Here is a 9516-nt window from a genome sequence, read left to right as displayed (position 1 = left end):
AAATATCGTTAATCGCAAGAGCTCCCAAGTTAGCCAAGCCAAAACCCAGAGGAACTTGTAAGTTTCTCTTCACATAAAACTCTTTCAGTTGCCCAACTCTCAAAAAACTCGAAGGCCTTAAGCATGGATTTTATTGGAATAGAATTGAGGGAGTCGGCTTTTTCATGCGATAGCAAACCCTTCGTAACGTCACATTACAATTAATATGAATGAAACTAACCGAACCTAACCATTCAGCATAATCTGATGTATCACGCGCTCAAAGTTCGCAAAAATTATCATCTTCTTTCCTTCACTGAAAAAGCCCGCAAAGTTTAAACTACCTTTCTTTCCTCTCTCTCCTCTCCGGGCGAGACGCCCCCTCTCCCTCTTCCCCCTCTCACTTATATACCAGGCAGGCAGTTATTCTAGGAGAGCGATAGCTCTCTTAGATAAGACTTCATACTGACTTTAATGTATAAGGATGGTTTTTTGATTGGTTATAACTTTTTTTGTATCGTATTAACTGTTTTGAAAAAATTCCACAGAACTACAATTCGGACCCTAAATATGTGGTTTAAATTTCAAAGAGATCCATTTAATAGGTTATTTTATAAAAAATAAAGTTGCTAAGAGTGGTTTTCATTTCCATAAAATTCGTCACACCTTTTGATGGAAAACGGGAATTTTTCCCATAGAAATAACATGGGAAATTTTTGGAAAAAGACATTCCGGTTAATCCGATTTTAGAAAAACTATACGTTTGTTAGACTTGAAAACGGTTTTAAATGGAAGGTACAACACCTAACGTTGCGCTAAGCGATTTTCATTGACTATAATATAAAGTATGTTTAATTTTAAATTTTCAAAACCATTCCAATCTGCGATATTTAAGCAGTGTAAAGACTCAGTTTATTATGTTAGCACTTTTAAAGCTATTTGGTTCAATTTTCGTGGTGGTTGAAAAACAAGGAGACCTAGCTTTGTGTGAGCTAACAAGTTAAGTTGGAAAAAGGTCCCCCACACTACTAAATTATGTAACCAACTGCATTTGGGACAGCAAAAAAAAAGTGATTTAACAATATTACCGACTGCTGGTAATTAAGCTAGATTACCGACTGCTGGTAATGAAGCAAGATTACCGACTGCTAGTAATTAAGCTAGATTACGGACTGCTGGAAATTAAGCAAGATTACCGACTGCTGGTAATAAAGTTAGATTACCGACTGCTGGTAATAAAGTTAGATTACCGACTGCAGGTAATAAAGCTAGATTACCGACTGCTGGTAATAAAGCTAGATTACCGACTGCAGGTAATAAAGCTAGATTACCGACTGCTGGTAATAAAGCTAGATTACCGACTGCTGGTAATAAAGCTAGATTACCGACTGCTGGTAATAAAGCTAGATTACCGACTGCTAGTAATAAAGCTAGATTACCAACTGCTGGTAATAAAGCTAGATTATAGGCTGCTGGTAATAAAGCTAGATTTACGACTGCTGGTAGTAAAGCTAGATTACCGACTGCTGGTAGTAAAGCTAGATTACCGACTGCAGGTAATTAAGCTAGATTACCGACTGCAGGTAATTAAGCTAGATTACCGACTGCAGGTAATTAAGCTAGATTACCGACTACTGGTAATTAAGCTAGATTACCGACTGCTGGTAATTAAGCTAGATTACCGACTGCTGGTAATTAAGCTAGATTACCGACTGCTGGTAATTAAGCTAGATTACCGACTGCTGGTAATTAAGCTAGATTACCGACTGCTGGGAATTAAGCTAGATTACCGACAGCTGGTAATTAAGCTACATTACCGACTGCTGGGAATTACGCGATGAAATAATGTTCTAATCCACCGCATAGATAACATAAAAATGCATTAATAAACAATTAAGACTGAAGTTGCAGATATTAATCAAAAATGCCTTGATTACAACAAGACTTAAAAACGTATCGATAAGACTGATATTATCACTTGATTGAAGGATCAGATATTAATTTTCCTTTTTAATTGAAACTTAAAGGCATGCTTAAGAAAAAACAACGTTCCATTACCGTTTTCCGTTGAAATAACTTATTTTACAGGTAATCAATTTCAAAAAATTATCCCTGGTTTTCGGGCACAATTCCACTCCCCAAAACATTTTATCATTACATTAATTACTTTTGAGAGATAACGTGTCAAAATAAGCTTTTAAAAAACAAAAAAACTGAAAAAGCGGTCTCTTTAGCCATGACCAAAATCTTTAAATCAGTGTTGCCAATGTTAGAAAGTGGATTTTCCCACATTTCCCACACCCCTTTTTATACAGTCATATTTATCTGGACTATTTTTTCCTACAAAGATTAATATGGAAATCACTCCGCATAGCTTTGACAATATGTACAAATGCGCCAAAATGCTATAAAGCTTTAAAATTCTCAAAATATTCTTTCTTTTTTCAGTACCAAACTTAAAATCACCGAATTTATTTCAAAATGTCGCTTGAAATTATTTAACCCGGCAAAATTTTCGAAAATGCACTAATTTTAACTGCACTATTAACCCTTTAACAGGAAAATTCCGAGATTTGATCGATTTCGGAAAAATATTATCTTTTCCCCACAGAGCCTAAAACCAAACCTAAATTTCCAAAGCTCCCATTATCCGGTTTGAATTAATAACTTTAATAGTGTTATCTTCTGATTCTGCCGCAACTTGAAAACCAGTCCCTTCTACCACATCCTCAAGAACAGTTTCTTTGCTGCCCTGATGGTTATTGCAAACATAACAATCCGTGCAATATTGTTTGTGAATTTCCAAAAGATGTTTTGCAAAGAAACTGTTATCGTTATTTACAAATCGAGTTGTTGTTGCACCTTGATCAACTCTTACAGAGCTTCCAGCTACAGGCAAAGGCCTAGCATCAGGAAGGCCATAACGATTTCTCCTTTTCCCACTCGTTAAAAACTAGTGTTAAACAGACTCTTGCCTTATTGCTTTTCTGCAGCGCTACCTTACACTGCTCTTTCTTTAAATCGTTGTAAATTTTAATTTCCTTATCGATATCTAAAACACCGTTACCGCTTGCCATCGCCATTATTGATTTGCCAGTTGGCACGATTTATAAGGATGCGATCATCATAACTCAACATAATGACGGTAAAACTAAACTGGTTTCTACAGTAGTAAGCGTCAAACGACCCGACGGATAATCTAATCAAAACGCCGATGCCCATTCCCAATGCACTGATAATGCTACGAACTTCACGCATGCTCAGTAGAGCTATATTTGATGGAAGATAAGTTTGAAATAGGCCCCGCCCATACATAACGGATTGTACATCCCTTTAAGTAAAATAATCTTCTGTTGAGGCTTGAGGCAGCTACGTTGCAAATGAGTCTGTAAATTGTCTGTCAAAGGGTTAGTCTTACCATTATGTCCGAAAGAAATACCAATGTACTTGAAGAAATCAGTCGCAGATATGGGTCGGTCTTCTAGACCACCGAGTTGAAATGAGGGAGACTGAGCCACGACGATCTTACCCAATTTACCGATCTTGCGAAAGACCAGAGAGTAGCACTTCTTGGCATTGACCTGCAACCCGCGAGCCGAGAAAAATACAGTGGCGCAGTCAAGGTGCGCGTGCATCCCGAGCTCCGATTCCGATACAAGAAATGTCGTCCGCAAACGCGAGGACATATAGACGATGATCGCCGAGGGGGATACCGATGGTCGAAGGTATAGAGTCGAGGAGCTCTTCAAGGACCGCATTAAATAGGAGGGGTGATAGGGGGTCACCATGTTTCACGCCCCGCGTCATCGCAAACGGACCGCAATTGACCGAACCACAAGAGATTGATGTATTGGTGAACGCATAAGTGTTGAGAATATACGAAACTGTTTCAACTGTGTTAACTAGCACTGCGGGCATGCTTAAGGGCGTACTCAGAAGGTGTTTATTTATTAATAGTGGATGTAGCCATGATAAAATGAGGTTGAAATTAAAACAGGGAGATTAATAGGTAACACGCGCCCGATATAGCCGAACTTGTCGATTGTAGACTTAGCATCGCGAGTCGCTGGTTTCATGATAAACATCAAAAGAGGTACGATGACGGCGATTGTGATTCCAACAGTTAAAGCAGGTAGGATCATCGTCAGAAGTGCATTGGGCGTAAGTATGGGCTTTATTTCAATACCCACAGACAGGTCGAGAACTTGGACATTGAGCGCTTGTGTGCCCGTAATCTTGACAGTGAAAGCATCAACGGATATTGATACGCTCGCGAAAAGAGCACTGACGGAAACCGATATACAGTTTGCCACGGCCTAAGATAGCCTGAAAGTGATCGGGAGGTAGTTCCAACACGCAGTTCTTACCACGGTTAGTGGTATATAGGGATTTTACGGAAAAGTCCGAGGGTGACGCTTCTAACTTGTTCTGGTGGATCACAGAAGGGATTATGTCATCATCAGCTAGGGAATCATCAATCTGGTAAATTAACAATTGGGGGCGGCGGAGTTGTGGTACGTCACACCGAACGGCATTGGACAGCGTAGGGTCCTCAATAACAAAAGCACGAAGAGCGTCCAAGTCACGCTTTTCTGAAACCGAAATAACGACACCGTTATTGGTGCAATATCGCACCCGGACAACACCAATGTTAAGTTGAGCGGCCTTCAATGCGTCGCGAAGTTGAAAGTGTAGTTGTTGCGAAGAAACCCCTTCGCCCGTGGGGTAGAAAACTAGCGTGGGAACGCCAGAGGCGTCAGGTAGCGGTATTGGTAGTCGCGGAGCAGCCTGGACACGCGACGTTTCCGAACGGTTTGGAAGACGAGGAGTGGACGCTGCTTGAGAGAACAGCGGTTTCGGTGACGTAGCATCAACGTCCACATACGGAATATTAGAGGTGGTTGGTGGTTGGTGTTTGGGCGAGCAGTTTATCTGTAATCCGTTTATTTTCAGAGAACGCGCCCTCAATATGATCAGAAGAACTTTGCAGGTCAATGCCCATAGAGCGCGAGCAGATTCGCGGGAGGCCTTGTTGAAAACTTTTTTTTCCCTACCAGCCACACTTAGAGCGTGAGGCCTTGTGCTCCAGGAAGAATTAATGGAGTGTGAGACCCTACGCGTCCCAACACTGACGGGGGCGCTAGGTCGTATGTGTGTAAACAGGGAAGGAAATGAGGTTTACTTGGGAGGTGGCGGAAAGTGGAATTGGGGTAAGTCACCTCCGGCGGACACGGGACAGTCGGCACCTATAGGGTAGGATCGCCGACATGTGTCGTAATCCCCCAAACTTTGCCGCTCAGAAGCTTGGCTTACAGGAGTGCGCCACACTCCCGGCTTGTTGAATACTTTCTTATTTGACTCAAATTTGGCGGAGAGCTCCAACAGGCGAGAGATAGGCGTGTGAGACGTAGCGGATGAGCCAAAGGGCAACGGTGAAGCGGGACGCTGATTCGAATCAACCTGATTAGAATCGACGTGGGACTGGGTAAACGAGTCCAGTGAATTTGGAGAATTGTCAAGGTTTATGGCACTAGAGGCAACGCCATTAAGAGATTCACGCGGTATAGGCGTTTCGGACTTTATAGCAGCATCGTCTTCGTCAGAACTAGATCCAACATGATGAAATACGGCGTAGAATGTCGAAGAACCGATTTTCAAGTCGCAAAACCGTGAAAAAACCGTTTAAAAAATTTGTGCACAAAATTGCATGTGCGCGCGATCCGGAAGGTAACTATGGGTATGCGCGCGATTCTGAAGGCTATAACGGAAAACCGAAATACAGTAATGAAATACCAAAAATGAGCGTAGAGAGTCAAAATTGGGGCTGCGTATAGTGACACTCATCAGGAAAAACATCGATGTTTGGGAAAATGAAATCGGTGTTCCTTTGACGTCGTGATGACGTTGCAGTTGTTGAACGGCACAATTTTATGTAATCGATGCTTTTCAAAATGGCGACGATATTATGGTAACGTTACGGCAGAGGCTTAAACAATAAATCCGAACTATTTACAAAGATATTGTACTTCAATTTATCAATTAAATCAAAATTCTCTCAGAATCCATTTTTTTACCGAAATAATATATTGCTGTTAGTTTTTAGTATTATTATCCATAAATAAGGATAATATTTGTCAATTCATCATTATTTTCCTGATGGGCATCCGATGTGCATCATGACGTCACGCCCTAAGACGCGAAAAACCGTTCAGTAAGACATCGATGATCGATGTCATCTCTCAGTCATCGATGTTTTTGATGCCGGTTACTGAACGCAACCTGGGCCTAAAAGAATGAGCGTGAAGAGTTCTATAAGAAATTCTGGTAGAAAACCTGCCAAAAAGTGGGCGAAAAATCCACTAAGAGCAAGTTTGAGTTAAAGCGTTAGTGTTCCCTGCTGGTAGCGAAGAATTAAAACAGTACTTATCTTGCGAACGGTAAATCGGAGAGTATTCCGGTTGGTCTGAGAAGAAAGATCAGCTGGCGGAGCTTCAGAAAAACCTCAATAACACAATCCTAAAACGCTTACCGCGTCACCACGAGGCGGAAATTAGTATCACTGAAAAATCCCGCTACTTTTCCAGAGGTAAACGGTTTTCTACGACTTATCTTTATCATAGAAGGTCCAAAGAGGTTTAAACGTTCAGCGGGTGGTAACAAAAGATATGCGTGGTTAAAACTGGCACAGCAACCACGTGGGCTGGCGCCCTGTCCAGCAACAGGTTAACGCTATGGGCAATTAAAATTCAGGACTTATCTTTATAATGACTGGTCGCAGAAGGTTCAGAGAGGTCTTGAAACGTGCAGATGGTGATGACGAAGGAACTGAGTGGGCTAAAAAGTTCCAGGAACCACTGGGCGAGCGCCCTGGCCAGCAATAGGTGCCCAGGTGGCTATTTTCAAGAATAGCCCCTGTTCACCCAAATGTAATAAATCATATACAAAAAGAAAGCTTACGTCTCCCTATATTCATTGCACACCATTAAACTGAGCGCAAACGATAATTAATCGATATAATTAATAATATTAGATAGCGGTGTCGTAGGCACCGCAATATACAATGGAGGCCTCTTGGAGGGTAGCCGGGACCTTTAAAGTTGATAAGCGCATGCGCACGCGTTACAAAAAAACTAGAGTTAAATGTAGCTTCAAACCAGCTAGGTCTCAGCGATCCGGTGGCCCAGTGGTTACGGCGGTAGTATTGTGAAGTCAATGACTGTGGGTTCGAACCCAGTCGAGAATAAATGTGATTTCGTTATCATAACGAAATTATACTAATTTGGTGAATTTATATGCATTTCAGTTAAAATATAGTGAAATTGTTGCTGTAATTGTATATATAAAAAAATTTAAGTGAAATTTTTATTTCGCTTTTTGTTTATTTTCAATGGTTTTCTTGGAAAAGGAAATAACAAATACATGTGAAAATGGTTTTAAACCAAGAAAATCTTATGCTACCTCCTTTTCCAGAAATTATCAAGTGTTTTTAGTTTCTCTTTTTCTTTAGCCTTATCTTTCTGACTGTTTCCCGTCTTTTTTTCACACATTGGTGTGAAAATGGTTAGGAAACAAAAACCTTATGCTACCCTCATTTTCCAGAAATTTTCAGGTGTTTTTAGTTCTCTTTTTCTTTTGCCTTATCTTTTTACCTGTTTCCTGTCTTTTTTTCACACATTTGTGTAATTTTACTCCTCTAAAATGTTGAGAAAATTTCTGAAACATTCAGTTCTCCTCAAAATTTCGTTTGCACGGTGTTCCAAAAATTTCCGAAAATATTTCAATTTAATAATAAAAATGTCGAGTTCTAGGCCAGGACAGATAGGCCAAAAAAGGGCTTGACCTAGAACATTTGAACATAAAGATGAAAATTGGTACATGTGTTGTTTTTGACCCAACAAAAATTATACTAAAAGTCCCCTGCTGTAGAGCGCGAGCTTTCACTGCCATCTTGGAAAATGGCCGCCGGGAATTACAGCTACAATGTATTCCACGTTCTTCTTCAAAAATTATGAAAATTGGTACACATTATGATTGGTACAACTTGAACATCATGGCAAAATTTTAAAGCTCTGTGTTCAATAGTTTGGTTGCCATATTGGAAAATGGCCGCCGTTAATGCTAGGTACAGTATATTTCACCATGTTGTTGGAAAACTATGAAAATTGATAGGTATTATAATCATAGCTGTGTGAATCTCATAGTAAAATATTGAAGCCATTAGTCAGATAGTTTGGCCGCCATGTTGGAAAATGGCCGCCATCAATGTCATTTAGATACAGTATATGGTTCAAAAATTATGAAAATTGGTAATAATTATTTTGAAGACCGTCTAAACATCATACTTGAATATTGAAGACGTGTTACTGATAGTTTGGGCGCCATCTTCGAAAATGACTGCTTGAAATGGCAAATATATTGCCGATATATAAATTTTTTCGATATTTTTTTATTGAGTAGATAATAACTATTTTCGAGTCTAAATTATCGACCCATCTTCAAAATTGGTCGCTGAAATGTTACTATCCTAAAATCTGGAAAAAGAAAAGGAAAGCCATATTACTCGAATTTTGGTTAGGAAAAACCATTTTATATGGGGTATAAACATTCTAGTGTCGTTAAGGATAAGATTTAAGACACATTTATAACATTTCGTTCATATTTCTCTTCATCCTGAAGATTTTTTATTACGGCTAATACCTTGACAATGACCACACATTGCCCAGCAAGCTAATCCGGATCATCTACATTCACAGTTCTTTATACAAGATGTTCTGCAGACTGCAGGTACCAATAATGAGTGTTACAAAATCTTCTGATGCCGGAAGGAGAACGGTGTGAATGGGATTAAATTGTTTCCTAGCTATTTTGGACTTGAAGATACGCTCGGAAAAAATGTAGTTCTGCGGTGTCGGTTGTTGGATGAAGCTTAGCGAGATCAAATGAGGACTAGACAGTAAGTGTGGTATCGGTTCCATTATGCGTGTAATATCTACATAGTTGAAGCGTTACGTGTCCATTATCTACCCTAAAAATCGACAAGAAATCTCTCTTCTGTAGCAGCTATGGCTTTCTTAGATGCAATATATTAAAAAAGCGCAACGAATTTATAACATGCTGTTTATCTGTCATTATTTTAAACCACGCCTTATCATTACCATACCCAGTTACAGCACGTAAATGAAAGAAGTGCTCTCTTAACCTTTTTATATCAAAGGACTTGTCGTGGCGGAGGGGGCCCGTGTTCAGTGTGACCGTTCGGGAGTTCCTTGGGTTCGCCCTTGGTTCAGACCGTTCCTTGCCCCATTCCGTGAAGGTTTTGCTGGGCCGTTTCGCCCCCACCCAGGTGTTGCCTTGGCTCGCCCCCGCTATTGGCAACCCTTTAGGGGTCGCGGATACACTATTTGTTTGGGCCGTATGGCACTGTTGTGCTTGGAGAGAACTTCCCCGTCCCCTCGAGTCTTCTGCTGCCTTAATCCTTCCCTGTCACCGACCACCTCCTGAATGGGCTCGCCGCTTACGGTGTCCAGCTTCTGTCAC

This window comes from Phalangium opilio, unplaced genomic scaffold, assembly GCF_054372755.1.
Source record: "Phalangium opilio isolate 3A_F unplaced genomic scaffold, DU_Popi_V2 ptg000061l_1, whole genome shotgun sequence".
Lineage (NCBI taxonomy): Eukaryota > Metazoa > Arthropoda > Arachnida > Opiliones > Phalangiidae > Phalangium > Phalangium opilio.
The sequence above is the reverse complement of the archived record's forward strand: the minus strand, read 5'-3'. Positions refer to the sequence as shown.